Below are 15,186 nucleotides of genomic sequence, written 5' to 3'. Positions count from 1 at the left end.
GTATCTAAGAACCTATGTTTCAAGAATTTGTGAGTGTCAAAATATTGACTTTTTTTTCATTTTTACTCCATTATAAGCAGTTTTTTCTCTTTCTTTTGAAAAATTATCTCCTTTCATTATAGAAACTCTAGAAAAAAAAACCCTTTCATCAATGACTACTTACTGCTTAACTGTACTTTCTGTTGAAGATTAAAAAAGCTTAATTCTTTAAATCGTGCTGCATGAGGGTATTAAACTCTCTAATATATCCTGTCAGAGGAATCTCACAATCTCAGTTCTCATCTGCTAGACCTATTTAGTGTACTTTTACATATCATTCATAAATATGAACAAGTCATAGACCCAGGTTCTCATTAAGAACATCCTTTGCTCAAGAAAATCAAAGAATAAAAATCATGTTCTGGTTTTACTACTTCAGTCTATCTACCAGATATTCGCGTAAGGAAACAACCCAGCTGCACTTTTTTATTTTGTCCCTCACCGAGGCTAACATGCACCTTGACCTAGAGGTGAATAAAATGCATATAAACATAAAATCCATGCATATGCTCGTATCTGATTCTGGACAAGTTACTGGCCTTAAACCCGCCACGCTCCTTTGAACAAGGATGCAACTTTAGGATAAGACCTACTGGCAAATGATAGCTGTGTCTGAGGTTATCCTGAAAGCAGCTGCACAAGCTGAGGGAGGAAGACACTGTTTTTTAATGGTAAATACTGCCCCTCACATACGCAATTCAAGCCTTTGTTGGCAAAATCTAAGTACAAAAGAATTTAACTCCCCCAAAAGCCAAATCACAGCCATTATTTTTGCAAATCAGAAGATATCCCAGTGCAATGTGTAAGAAAGAGAATGCAATTAATATTTTACACCACTCACTCCCCTAAAACAAGGGGACTGCCGGGCTCCGATGACCAGACCACAGCTTCACAGCCCCAGATGGATTTCGACTCAGCCCTGGTTTTCCTCCGAGAGAACTATACAAACAGCTTCTTGTATTTAGCATGTTGGCCTGTTTAGTCATCAAATCTAAGCACTGATGATGAGGTTTTTTAAAAATCAAATGTGTCATAAATGTGGTCATTCTCAAAGACCCTTCCAAAAGAATCTAATCATTTCCCCTAGTCCTGAAGCGATGTCTCTATCATCCCTCAGAAATCGGACCTTAAAACCACAGGCGACGGTCGTTTTTCTCAATTAAAAACGAGCAACATGGAAAACGTTTCATTTACCTTAGCTCCCGAGGCTTGGTCAGAGGAGCGTGGTTTTCCCTTCTCCGGAGCTGATCTGTGCAGGCGAGCTCCGGCGCAGCCCAGCCCAGCCCAGCCCAGCCCAGCAGTAGTAGGAGTTGCCCACGGAGCGCGGCAGCAGCGTTGTGAGTATGTGTAGCGGCGGCTGCAGCCCAGGGACTAGTCCCCACCCAGCTTTGTCTTCAATCAACGTTCTTTCTACAGGAAGCAGCGCATCTCCCACTTCCTCCTCTTCTTGGTAGCTGTTAGCGGCTTGCTTCTTTTCCCTCTCATTTCCATTTCAGGGCTTACTCTGGTGGTTTTGTCTGCTCCTGGGCTGCTGACAGTGATTTGACTTTAATCCCCCTTCACCCTTTGTTCAAGTCCCTCTGGTGCTGTCTGTTCCTTCCTTCCCCTTTTCTCATCCCCCCACGGTCACCTCCACGACAGCTTCCACACACTGCTCAGTCGGCCCCCTTCCTGGCACACTGCCTGCTTTTTTAGCCTGAACCTGGCTTGTTGCTATTGTTGTTCTTGCTGTTGTTGTTTCTACTGCTGCTGCTGTTTTTTTCTTTGGGTCAACATCCCCTGGCCAGGTTCTGGCCCCCGAGATCCCACACCAGCCTCCACTGTTCCTCCTGATTTACTGTGGTCCCCATCAAGCCAGCTAGCTGGGAGCTTGCAGCTTGCAGCTTCTCACTGCAGCATTTTTCTCTGTGGCCAACATTTCAGAGGCTTCATTTCTCCAAGGTCCCACTACCACTGAGATCTTACTTAACCCACATGCTCAGAAAAGAATGGCCCTGATAAGTGTTCTTATGGGGCACAGGAACTAAACCAAGTTTGGCAATGCTACCTATAGGCCTAATAGTGAGGACTATTCCCAAAAGATTCTCATAGATGGGAAGGAATGAGGTGGTGCTGAATGCTGCACATTCCCAACAGAGAAACTGAATACTCCTCTCCCCATTCCACACACACTAGTAGGGCTGAAGGACCCTCATGATCCTCCAGTCCCTTCCCTTCATCTTAGGAGGTAATATGGTAGAACCCACCAGGGTAGAGCCTGCAAGCTGTCTCTGTCTGCCAGAATTTCAATCCAAATTGCCATTAATGACTGTATGAACTTGGGCAAATTATTTAACATCTGTGTGCCTCAGTTTCCTCATCTGCAAAACATAGTTGATGATAGTCATGCTCTACATTGGAAATATGAGGATTAAATGAGATGGTATACAAGGTGCTAATAATAGTTCTGGGGATATAGGACGTATTCGGCACATATTAACTCTTATTATTTTTAGAGGATGTTGGGCCTCACATTCAGCAAGTGATTTCGGCAGTCAGCAGCCGAACCCTCACCAGTACTTGGTTTTCCGATTCCTCACTATTAGTATGTTCACAATTGAGCCCAGATGTTTTAATAACAATTTATTCAATGTGTGAGTCATTCTCCCCCCAGTACTAACACAAGGTACTTTGGGGAAGCTACAGATTAAACATGAGATGGGGGAAGGGGAATCCTGTTCTAGTGTCCAGGCAACACTATGGAGTTAAAAACAAAAACAACAACAACAAAAACACCTCTTCTCAGGAATCAGTGCCTGGAAAGCTAATCTTGCCAGGCAACAGTTAATTCCCCAACTCCTCCTTTTTAATCCAGTTTTGTCTTAATCCTCCAGCAAGTAAACTAACAGGAAATGTTAGAAATCTAGGACTGATGGAGAATAACTCTCCAGGTGAGCCTTCCAAACACATCGTGAGGACCACAGCACGTTAACCTAGAAGGTACAGAATTTAATTTCTATGAAATGTTCTGAGACAGTCCCAAAACACCCTTTGTTTTGATTTGAACAGTTTGCTTATTTTTTCAAGGAAATCTTTCATCAAAAAGGACCCTGATGTCAACTCACTCACTCCTGAAAATTACAAAATGGATTAAGATTGAAAATGAGCAACTAGCTTTGATCCACCAGCAAATAGAAATGCAGTAGTGAGATGGATTGGGCATGAATCCACCAACATGTGAGTTATCTCCAAACCAGGAACCCTTGTGCCAAAGGTTACCAGGAACTTTTAAATGTAAATTTAAATATGCATGATGCCAAGTCTAAGAAAAATGAGAAGCAGGTTATTAATGGTTGGAAACAAGACTATGGTTAATTTTAGACAAGTAGGTTCTGGCATAAACTCTAGATTCAAGTACAGTAATTTTTTGTGTCTTTTTGTTTCTAACTCTCTCTCTCAACCATCCTCCAATGGTTGGTATTTATATTTAAGCCTATATAGGTTGGTATTTATATTTAAGCCTATATAGGAAAACCTCTTTCAAACAATAAAATCTCTAGGAATTTTGCCTGCTGCCTTTTAATCAGTTCTTCCATCTCTGGCCCTTATAAAACTCACAGTAGGTTAATCACCAATGTTAGGAGGTGCGAACAAAACTCTATACAAAGCTAAAAACTAGATTTTAAGACCTCTCTTTCATTAATACCTCATTGCTTTTCAACTGGTCCTAATAGCCTCTTTTTCAGGAGAGAAAAGTAAAGTGTGGGGGTATAGCTTGGCCAGGATAGATTAATCCTGTTTGGAGCTCTTAACACAAGTTTGCATACCAAGTTTGCAAAGTGTTAATTTCTTAGGAAAATGACATCTCGCCATTAATAGTTTATGCATCAATTGCTAACCATGAGCCTATCCCAGTACATTTTATCACTGGGTAAAACAAAGTCTGTAAAATACTCTAACATTCATGCATGGCCTATTTGCAGGCATTAATACCTTGTATTCCTTACATCTACTGGTAGCGGAGGTTGGGTAATGAGGAGGACATAATTTTGGCCTGATGTCTCTCCTATGTTATTGAGCTTTCTAGCTGGATGTTCCTTGGAGTTATGTTTAATAATCCCCAAATTATGTACTATACCTTCATCCAAAGCCTGTTCCTCTTTCTATATTCTCCATTTCATATAATGAGGAATACAAACCAGTTGCCCACATCAGGAATATAAGAATAATCCCAAAACCTTTTATCTTTGTTATCCCAATCTGATTTAAAGTTCCTCTTCCTTTCATTCTCACCACCAAACTATCTCCTTGCCCAAACCCCTCCTCCCTCTTCCTCTTGCCACTGTCTTATTTTACAAATGCTTTGGTTTTTTCTGTGCAATTACAATACTTTCTACTTTGTCCTCCTACCTCCAGTCTCTCTTCGAAGCCATCCCCATCAGAAGTACATTGCTGAGATGGAGAGTTGATCAAGTCACTTTCCTACTATAATTCTTCAGTATCTTCCCCTCCAGGTTGCTTACAGGATATATGCCTTAATTCCTCTGCATGGCATACAAAGCCTTCTGTGATGTCACCTGTCCACATTCTCACCGTAGGGCCTGTCGCAGCCTTGTATCCTACAACCTTCACAACAGGTTCCTGATGGGGCTGTGCTGCTTTCTCCCTGCATCTTGGCACATGCTATTTCCGTTGCCAGAAATGCCCTATCCCTTCCTCTATTTTGCCTGCTAGTAAACCCCTACTTATCCTTTAGGACTCAGCTTTTCTCAGAAGGCTTCCCTGTCCGTGGAAACTAGGCAGGTGCTTCCTTTTCTGTGAGTATGACTGGTGCCTTGCTTCTACTTCCATTTCAGCACTAAGGCCATTATTTTCAGGTTTTGTTAGATGTGCATCTCACCCATTAGCATTTGGGTCCATTAAGGTTAGGTCCATATTTGCTTGTCACACAGCAGGTAGTCAACAGATGTTTGTATAATGAAAAGGCATCATTGGCAGAAATTCTATTCCTTTGAGTGAGGGGAGGAAAAGGAAGTCTCAAAAATGAGAAGTTGGTCATGGGGTAAGAAATAAAATCCCTCCCTCTCTCTATATATATTTTGCAAATTTTCTATAGAAATCCATGGCACATGCACACAAAATTCTGAATATTTGTTATATGGGCAAGCCTAAAAAATTCTGGGACAACTCCTAGTTCCATTTCTGCATTGAACTTCTTATAAAGAAGCATAGTCTGGCAACAAAAAAGTAATTAGAAAATAAATATTAAGGCTGGGCTCAGTGGCCTATGCCTGTAATCCCAGCAATTTGGGAGGCCAAGGCAGGCAGATCACTAGGTCAGGAGTTCAAGACCAGCCTGGCCAACACAGTGAAACTCCATCTCTACTAAAAATACAAAAAGAAGCCGGGTATAGTGGTGCATGCCTGTAGTCCCAGCTACTCAGGAGGCTGAGGCAGGAGAATCACTTGAACCCAGGAGGCAGAGGTTGCAGTGAGCCAAGATTTTGCCATTGCACTCTACCTGGGCAACAGAGCAAGACTCCGTCTCGAACAACAACAACAAAAAAGAAAAGAAATATTAAAAAGAAAGCTATTCTTTATTTGTATCTCTGTAGGAACTTTAAAGAGACTGATGAATAAGCTAGAAACACTTCTCACATCCCCTTCTGCACTCTCAAATCTTTGCCACATTCCAACTGTCCCAGAGCATCTCATATGCCAAGTCCCCAAACTCTTTAATCTCTCTGCAATGCTGTACACCTCCTTCTCTCTCCTCCCCCGCCATGCCCAGCTAGTTCTTTATTTTTTCATTTTTTATTTTTTTGAGACTGTCTTGCTCTGTTACCCAGGGTGTAGTGCAGTGGCACAATCTCAGCTCACTGCAACCTCCACCTCCCAGGTTCAAGTGATTCTCCCGCCTCAGCTTCCCGAGTAGCTGGGATTACAGGCGTGTGCCAACCCACCATGCCCAGCTAATTTTTGTATTTTCTGTACAGATGGCGTTTTGCTATGTTGCCCAGGCTGGTCTTGAACTTCTGACCTCAGGTGATCCACCTGCCTCAGCCTCCCAAAGTCCTGGGATTACAGCCTAGTTCTTTATTTTTTGATTGACTTGCCTTCTGTGGCTGAGCCCTCCCTACTTTTTCTTCCCTGTCTCAGCTTTGGTAGGTAGGTCTGTTGGTCAGTCAGTCTCTCTCTCTCTCTCTCTGTTTCCTATCAGAAAGGAGCCATCAGCTGTGCCAGCAAAGCCAGCCCTTGAGTGCACGTGTGGGCTGCAGGGAAGAAGGAAGAGTAAAATGGGAACAAAAAAGTAAATCCATGTAGTCATAAATCTTGTCCACTCTTATACATTGATGGTACATTTAATGGCTTGCTTAATTGTTCAGCTGAATAGTAATCAAGAATAAATAAATTACTGAGCTGTTATTTTATCACAGAAAAGCTAGAATTCCAGGCATTTCTTGGATCAGCTAAAGGGAATAGAAGCCTCTTTAAAGAGTTCTTCAAAAAGATATAATCATGATCTGATCTGTGTGTCACAGGATCATTCTCTCCCTCCAGACATCTGAGCCTAAGCCCAGCTGTTAGGAGCCAAGAAGACTGAATCATATTTGGCTCGAAGAGAGTCAGGGGGTGGGTGGGCAGAACTAATCTTTCTGGAGAGAGAGTGCCTGGCCTTCACTAATGAAAAATGCCAGTCTCTGTCTCACGGCCCAGCACGAAAGCTAGTGGGACAAGGGACATGAAGAGTGATAGCCAACTCTTTCATCAGAGAGAAATGTGTTGGAACCATGAGTTCTCTCCTTTTGCTCTGGGCACAGCCAGTAGTGCGAAGCCCCCCAGATCCTTCTCTGATATTGCCTGAAATGTGACACATATATGTATACGTGTGTGTTGCATATATACATACACTCCTGGGGAGGCTATCGGTGATGAATGAGTTAAAGATGCTTGCTTTCCTAACCCCTCACGAGAAGACAAACATAAATGTTGATGAGGAGAGGAAGGGGATGGGTAAGGAGGCCAAGAGTAGATGGAGATTGAAGAAGGGGGCTGGAGGAGGGCTAACCATGAAGCCTGAGGTCTTACTGAAGAGGACAGTAGCACAGAGGGACACAGGCAGGGAGAAGGCAAAAGACGGGAGGGAGGCATAGCCAGAGCTGGAAGTAGGTAAGAAAGAGCCACGGCCGGCCGGGTGCCGTGGCTCATGCCTGTAATCCCAGCACCTTGGGAGGCCAAGGTAGGAGGATCACTTGAGGTCAGGGGTTTGAGAGCAGCCTGGCCAACATGACAAAACCCCATCTCTACTAAAAATACAAAAATTAGCCAGGCGTGGTGGTGGGTACCTGTAATCCCAGCTACTCGGGGGGCTGAGGCAGGAAAATTGCTTGCAACCCTGGAGGAGGAGGTTGCAGTGAGCCAAGATAGCACCACTGCACTCCAGCCTGGGCAACAAAGCAAGACTCTACCTAAAAAATAAAAATAAAAACAAAGAAAAAATTTAAAAAACAGCCATGGAGGCCTTGCTGTGGATACAAACAGTTGTGCCCAGAGAGAGTTTGACCAGGCTACTAGAACAAGGGCTCCACACTCCCCAAACCAGGGCTGCCTTGTATGTTTCTGAAGTTCTGGTCTTCCCATAAGCAGAAACTGTTCCAAACCCTTCCTCCACCAGCAGAAGTTGGAGCTGGGCTATTGACTGGGGTCAGGTGAAAGAATTTAAACCAAATGTGTTACTACCATAAAAACAGAAACAGTGATTCTGCAAAGTAAAACTTGTTGCTTCCACAAAGTCCCTGAAGATCAATATAGACATTCAGGGACAGGCCGGGCATGGTGGCTCACGTCTGTAATCCCAGCACTTTGGGAGGCCAAGGCAGGCAGATCACCTGAGGTCAGGAGTTTGAGGCCAGCCTGGCCAACACGGTGAAACCACATCTCTACTAAAAATACAAAAATTAGCCTGGTGGTGCACGCCTACTTGGGAGGCTGGGGCAGGAGAATCACCTGAACCTGGGAGGCAGAGGATGCAGTGAGCCAAGATAGTGCCACTGCACTCCAGCCTGGGCAACAGAGTGAGACTCTGTCCCAAAAAGAAAAAATAGAAGAAATTCAGGGACAACAGGAAACGGGCAACAAGATCAAGATGAGGGAGTTAGCAGCGAAGTGTGACAGAGGTTAGAGAACACTGTGCACCCACAAAGCCTTGGAAAAATAGTCGTTTAAAAGGAATGTCAGAATTAAAGAATACAAATCTGCAAGATTAATATCACACATGTAAGTCATTTTGAAGTATCTTGAAAGAAAAGCTATACAATAATAACTCCAATAATTTATAGGCAAGGCAGAAAGGCAAGACTTAGTTTTTCTGTGCCAAAAATGTAGACCAGACAGCGTGATCTATTTTGTCAGTAAATAGGTTGGCAAAAGAGGATAGGAAATTAAAGGAGCTGTTTGAAGGCATTTTTCTTTATGTCTTTGTTGATTTCCCTACTGGAAGGGGTTTTCATAAATTTACTTGTGACCTTCCTTGGCTCCTCTGGCTCTATTCTGTACCTAAGTTTTCAGGTTCTCATTTTGAATTTTCTATGACAGAATTTCACGAACAGAACCATAGCAGTGGAGGGAACTATGGCTTGTGAATGTGTCCCTTCCATCAGAGTTCACTAGAGTGTGATAACTAGACCTGCCACTCCCTGAGGGCAAGGGCTAGGTCTCGCATCTCTTTATCTTCAGCACCCACCTCGCACAGCACTTGGTACATTGCGTGCACTCAGTATTTGTTTGTTAACTTTAACTGAATATAAACAATTAGGTCCTATGGAAGAAAGTTATGACCACTACTGACCATTTTGAAAATACCAGAACATTTTATAAAATCAGCTAAAAATCTAAGAGAATGAGTGAACAACTACTAAGGCTGCTTAAAATATTACCAAAAATGTCCCCAGAAATCAAAAAATGAGAAGAGGATGTAGCAAGGGGGGAAATGTGATAATGATTTTGGAAAAGGAAAGACCCTGAGGTAACCGACCAAGTAATAACATTAAACCAGCAGGCAAAAAAAATCTATTCTTTACTTAGATGATAATGAAGTCCCACTATATGTAGAAAGCTCTTATGAAGGAAAGTGTTGTCAATTGATTGCTCTTCTGGCAAATCTGTGAACTCTGAAGGTACATTTGCAGTGATGCAAAACACTTCTCATGAAATGTTGCTAAAATGATTTCCGTTACTTTAGTAAGAAGCTGTTCAACATTCTTTAAGTATTACTTGTATGATTACACAGGGAAATTTCAACAGAGAAGAATTATGTAGTATAGAGTACAACTGGAAGTCTCAAATTATTGACTTGGCAAAAATAATCTATAATTAAGATTCCTTAGCGAATTACTATTTTCGTGCAGTTTTATAAAAGAAAATGACTAAGCTAGGGACCCCTCCCCTGCCCCGACAAATTACCACTTCTTCATCCTGGTTATAGCTCTTATCACTTTGTATTATCATTGCATGTTTACCTCCATCTTCAACCACATGTGAAATCCTAGAATTCATAGGTAATGTCTTACTCAGTCTTGTATCTCTGGTGCCTTGCACAGTGCTCAGTGCATAGGACACAGTAGATGTGCAATAAAATCTTATTTGCATATATGAATAAAGGCAAAAGCATGACAAGTAAGGTCCAGAGATTCATTTTAGGAGAAGGAAGATAAGTCAAGTTTCTGTAGGGCTCTTTTTAATTTTTAAAATGTTAACAAAGTCCTATAGTATCTGTTAGTATGGCAAGTTTGTTCATTATACATTATTGTTTATGATTTTATTTTCCAATGAAAACAGTGAGTTACATGCTCAAGATCAGTTGTGGTCACTGATTCCTTCCTAGTTCAGAATACTGAAATTTACCCAGACCACAGCCAAGTCATTAATTTACTGTTAAAATATTTACGTACATCCCTCACTGCTAAATTTTTACATCTAGAAAGTAGATTTGCATAAACTGAAAATTAACAGCATAATATGACTTAAGTAAATCCTGCCAAAATTCTAGCAACACACTTGGTGCAGAGCTGATGTAAAAGTGGAAAACTGACATTACCTGCACGCTTATTTAAGGATTACACACATCAATGGTTTTATATCTGAAGGACGTGGCAGCAATAACCACAAATACTATAGGCAAGAGAGAAGAAAGTTGTTCATGCCCCACAGCGGAGAAGGCACCACTAGAGAAAAGATAAGATTTTAAAGAAGAAATTAAAGTGTTCAGAATGGACATATTTGCTTAATCTATTTATTAGTGAGACAGACTCCCATTTCATTATGGAGTAACTGTCTAAGGAAACTCTTCAAAGACTCACCATCTATGACAATCATCAGATGGGAAAATGAAAACGTCTTCCTACCCTTAAGTCTGTAGGAAAATAACAATTGTGTTCTTGATCAGGCAGGGTCTTGATGGTGCCTAATATACAGTAAGCACTCACTAAATCTTTGTCAAATGAGTAAATGAACTCCACAAGAACAATAGAAACTCACTGTTCCCATTTATGATATAAGTAAATGATGAGGTTAGTATGTACTCTTAGGATAAGAGTCAAAACTGCTGCTCCAGTACCATTGGGTCAAAAGCTGATGGTGATACGAAGTGCATCTTATGATCAAAGCATTTACAATGAAGATTTCTGTGTAGATTTTGTGTAGAATGATGAGTATGCATATGGGGAGCCAAGTTATGTCTTTTGACACCAGATTATCTCCCTGCTCCAAGGGAACCTGTTGGGGCTGGTTTCTCCCACTTGGTATCTGGAAATGTGTTAATTTATCATCAGTTTCTAGGGCTGATGGAGGACAAAAATCATCCTTCCACCCTCTCTAGATTTGGGTGCAAATGTTCCTGAGGCTGCCTTCTTTTTCTTATAATCAATTAACTGGGATAACGTTGTGTACATAAGCTCCATGATGGGTTGGCATTGCATATGCAGGTGATATGCTTTGGATATTTGTCCCCACCCAAATCTCATGTTGAACTGTAATTCCCAGTGTTGGAGGTGGGGCCTGGTGGGAAGTGTTTGGATCATGGGGGTGGATCCCCCATGAATGGCTTGGGACATTCCCTTAGTGATAAGTGAGCTCTCACTCTGAGTTCACAGGAGATCTGATCACTTAAAAGTGGGTGGCACCCCCCCCCCACTCTCTCTCTCGCTCCTGCTTTTGCCATGTGATGTGCCTGAGCCCTCTTCACCTTCTACCATGATTGTAAGCTTCCTCAGGCCTCCCTAGAAGCTGAGTAGATGTTAGCACCATGCTTCCTGTTCAGCCTGCAGAATGGAGAGCCAATTAAACCTCTTTTCTTTATAAATTATCCAGTCTCAGATATTTCTTTATAGCAATGCAAGAACAGCCTAATACAATGGACTCTACGTGTTCCCCAGTGCCCAGAAGAAATGTTTTTCTGCTTGTAATCTGTTCTTTTCCTCCGACCGTCAGTAACCATAGGTCAGCAATTTTTTAGCCTCCTATGTGCCACAGAAGACAGGAAATTTTCACTGGTACACTTGGTAGATTTCAGGCATAAACAGAAGAAAAAGAATACGGAAGAAGATTAGGAGGGAGGGGTTTATTTTTTTTCATGAGAGCTGTTTTTTAAATAAGATTGCCGCAAAGAGAACTCAAATGGGAGCCACATAAACAGGCAATTTTAACAGCCACATAAGAGGCAACTTACTTTAAGAGGAAGAAATATGAAAACTTGCTTCTAAAATTAAGGGGGGGAGTGCAAAAAACAAAAATAAAATCTCCAAGGAACAGCCAAATGAAAACAACAGAAGCTGAAGAAAGAGAAAGGACCAAGAGGCAACTATGCTGCTTCCAAAACTCCCAGAAACAAAGTTTTAATTCCGTGATTAGTATTAGTCTTTTTAGGGATGGAGTTGGGTTGGGAGGAACAACTTTTTGGTTTAAAAAGGATGGGGATATTACTGGAATTGGCCATTTAAAAGCATTTATTTTTTATTAGGCAGGCATGGTGGTACCTGCCTATAGTCCCAACTACTTGGGAGGCTAAAGTGGGAGGATCACCTGAGCCCAAAAGATAGAGGCTGCAATGAGCTGCAACAATCATGGCACTGCACTCCATCATGGGCAACAGAGTGAAACCCTGTCTCAAAAAAAAAAAAAAAAAAAAAAAGCATTTGCTTTGTATCTAAAATTAGGTATAATTTATACATTTGAATATACAAATATTTATTGAAAGTTTACTAGGTGCCAGAAGGAAACAAAACAGTGTTTCTGATCTCATGGATTTTATATGATAGTGAGGGAATGCAAAAATAAAATCATTAACAAATAAATATGTCAGGTAGCATTAAATTTTGAGAAGAAAAATAAAGCAGTGAAGGGGAACAGAGCAGCAGGAATGCACACAGTATTTTAAATTGAATGATCAAGGAAGGGTGCTGGTTATTCTCTGATCGCCATCTCCTCCCTCACCCTTTTCAATTCATTCTCCACTTTGCTTTGCTCTCCAACATGGCCCTCAATTATTTCTTGGCTTCTACTGTTCATACTCTGGTATAGTCTCTTCCCACACTGACTAAGAACTGATCTGTGTGACTAATAGAATGTGGCTGAAGTGACAATGTGTGATTTTTCAAGGCTAGGTCATGACAGGCCCTGTAGCTTCTACCTTGGCCTCCTTGAGCATTTGCTCTGGGGGAAACCAGGTGCCATGTTGTGAGGTCACTCAACTTGCCCTGTGGAGAGGTCGATGTGGGGAGGATCTTAGGTCTCCTCTCAACAACCAGCACCAACTTGCCAGCCATGTAAGCGAGCCACCTTAGAAATGGATCCTCCACCCCAGACAAGCCTTCAAACAACTGACGTTTTGACTGTAACCTCAAGTTAGACTGAGGGCCAGAAATGTTAAGATAAGCTGCTCCCAAATTCCTGACCCACAGAAACTATAAGAGAAAAAAAGTATATATTGTATGAAACTGCTGTTTGGGGGATCATGTGTTATATACCAGTAGATAACTTGTATAGTACCCAGTACTTCATTACTCCAACTCCCTCGATCTCTGATTTCCATCTGTGTTAGACCAGCGGGTAGAAAGTAAGGTCAGTGTGTCTATTCCTCAGCATTCTTCTCTGGTCCTGGTTTCCTTCCTCAAGAACCACAACTTCTTCTGGGCAGCCCCACAGGTGTCCAGGACTGCAAATCTCTGCATTCCTCCAACACTAGCCCATTCGAGCCTAGGTGTAGCATCAGATCTTGCTGTTGGTTTCCTGATCCCCACACATACCTCTGTAAATACTCCCTTCATTCTCCTAAAAATGGTGTGCCTTCTATTTCCTAATATACCCAGGCTGATACAAACATCCTCCTGCAGGAGAAGACATTTAGACAGAGACCTGAAGGAAGTGAGAGGAGGCCTCCTAACATCTAGGGAAGAGTATTTCAACAAGTGCACAGTACTCTCCCCTGAGACTGCAGAAGTTGAGTGTGTTCAGAAGCATCAAGGAGGGGTCAGCATGGATAGAGCAGAAAGCACACATAGGGTATAAGGATGGGGCAGTAGTTGGGGGCTATACTTCATAGAGTTTTGTTGGTCACGGTTGTATTCTGAGTGTGATGTACAGCCACGGGGTGGGAAATGGTCTGAACAAGGGCATGACATGATCTGACTTGCATTGTGAGACCAGAATGACGCTAGCCAAAATAGAAACTAGAACAATGAGGAGGGCCTTTTGGAATTTAGAAAGATGATGTTGGCTTGGCTTAGGATGACAAATAGTAAAGGCAATGAGGAGAGATTGGATTCAGGCTCTATTTTGAAACTAGGGCTATAAGAATTTGCTGCTGACTTGGATGTGAGGGAAGGAGAGTAAGGGTGAGGAAGACTCCAAAGTGAATGGTGACTGGTGGAGCTATTTACTAGGATGGACTCAAGAGAGTGGAGGGGGCAGTGTGGAGTGAAGAGGGAAGGAAATCAAGAATTTGTTCATCTCAACTTCCAAAGAGGAAAAAGGAAAAGCGTAATCTTCCACTGTTAAAAAGGAAGATGAGAGGTAATTTTTCATTTTACAAAAAAAAAAAAAAAAAAGGGACCTGTATTCATAGAGTAACATCCCTATGTCCTGGCCTATTAGAATATGGCCATTAGAAGACTTTTTAAAATCAAGGAGCACATTCTCAATTTTAGTTGGAAGTGCAATCACCTCTTGGTAATTTGACTCTCCAAGGTCAGACTAAATAAATCCAGGAGCTAAGGCCTTCTGAGGGTCCAGGGCCCCTCTCGTCTGTGATAAAACTCAACCCGCCTGTAGGTGGAAGATTCTACACCGCTGAGGATTCTAATTATCCTGCCTGTAAAAGATAATCTCACTGGTTAACTTCACATGACTTTCTTTTTTTAAATTTGAAATGTGACTACCTTCAGCTCCAGGATGTGACAGGAAACAAGACTCAACAGATACTTCCGCTTTTCTTGGGACAGCACCCTTCAGCCCACTTCCGTAGTCAGGGCTACTCTTACCATAAAAGTAGAGCTCTGCCCCCACCCAAACCAAGAGGCTCACTTCTTACACAACGTCGGTTACCTGCTTTTCCTTTGCAGACTTGAAGTGTCAGAGAATCTGCCAAATGGGGTTGACACTCCCGCTTACAGACTTCCCTCTACAGACGCTGCAGAGACCAAGTGGCATTCGTCACCTCTCCTCTGTGCTGAGGGGAAAAGGCGACGCCCTGTGCCTCATGGTGGGGTCGGCTGCATGCTCACTCCCACCCTCCCAGTCTGCAGCCTGCCTGGGGATGCCAGTTCACAGGCCTGTCTTGATGCCAACGGGCGTTTGTTGTTGTTGTTGATTTCATAATGACCTCTGTCTAAAAATTCTGTAGGCTTCCAGGAAGGGACACAGCATACCGTGATAAAATGGATTTTTCCACCCCTCCCCCCTCTGGTTACCATGGAAACTCTGAATGACTGATTTCCTGGTTGCCATGTAGATGCAGTGGGATCCCAGCCGCTGCACCACACAAAGACGTCAGTAAGAATAGCGAGAAAACAAAACAAAACCAAAAGAATCATGTTTGAAAAGACAAAGGATTGCATCTCAAGCTTTCTTCTCTCACACAAAAGTGGAGGGAAGGAAGCAATTGTAATTAGGAAT

The 15,186-nt window shown here is 42.4% G+C and overlaps 1 protein-coding gene across 10 annotated transcripts in view; it reads right to left on the bottom strand.

Moving 5' to 3' along the window:
* The window catches only part of GNG2 (G protein subunit gamma 2), a 122,684-nt gene extending 107,734 nt beyond the window's left edge, over positions 1 to 14,950 (bottom strand). For 2 of the 10 annotated variants that reach the window (XM_063792908.1, XM_054666015.2), the window contains exons 1-2: positions 14,617 to 14,920; positions 10,377 to 10,429 (exon numbers count right to left, since the gene is read on the bottom strand). The gene's annotated coding sequence lies outside the window, so the exon portion shown is untranslated. Of the gene's footprint in view, positions 1 to 1,233; positions 1,729 to 4,428; positions 4,681 to 10,376; positions 10,430 to 14,616 lie in introns of those variants that run through there. The other 8 variants (XM_054666016.2, XM_016926082.4, XM_016926083.4 and 5 more) reach the window with 6 other exon arrangements.
* Between the last annotated feature and the right edge of the window lie 236 nt (positions 14,951 to 15,186).

This window comes from Pan troglodytes, chromosome 15, assembly GCF_028858775.2.
Source record: "Pan troglodytes isolate AG18354 chromosome 15, NHGRI_mPanTro3-v2.0_pri, whole genome shotgun sequence".
Classification (NCBI taxonomy): Eukaryota; Metazoa; Chordata; class Mammalia; order Primates; family Hominidae; genus Pan; species Pan troglodytes.
Note: the sequence above shows the minus strand (reverse complement) of the source record. Positions and strands in the feature narration are given on the sequence as shown.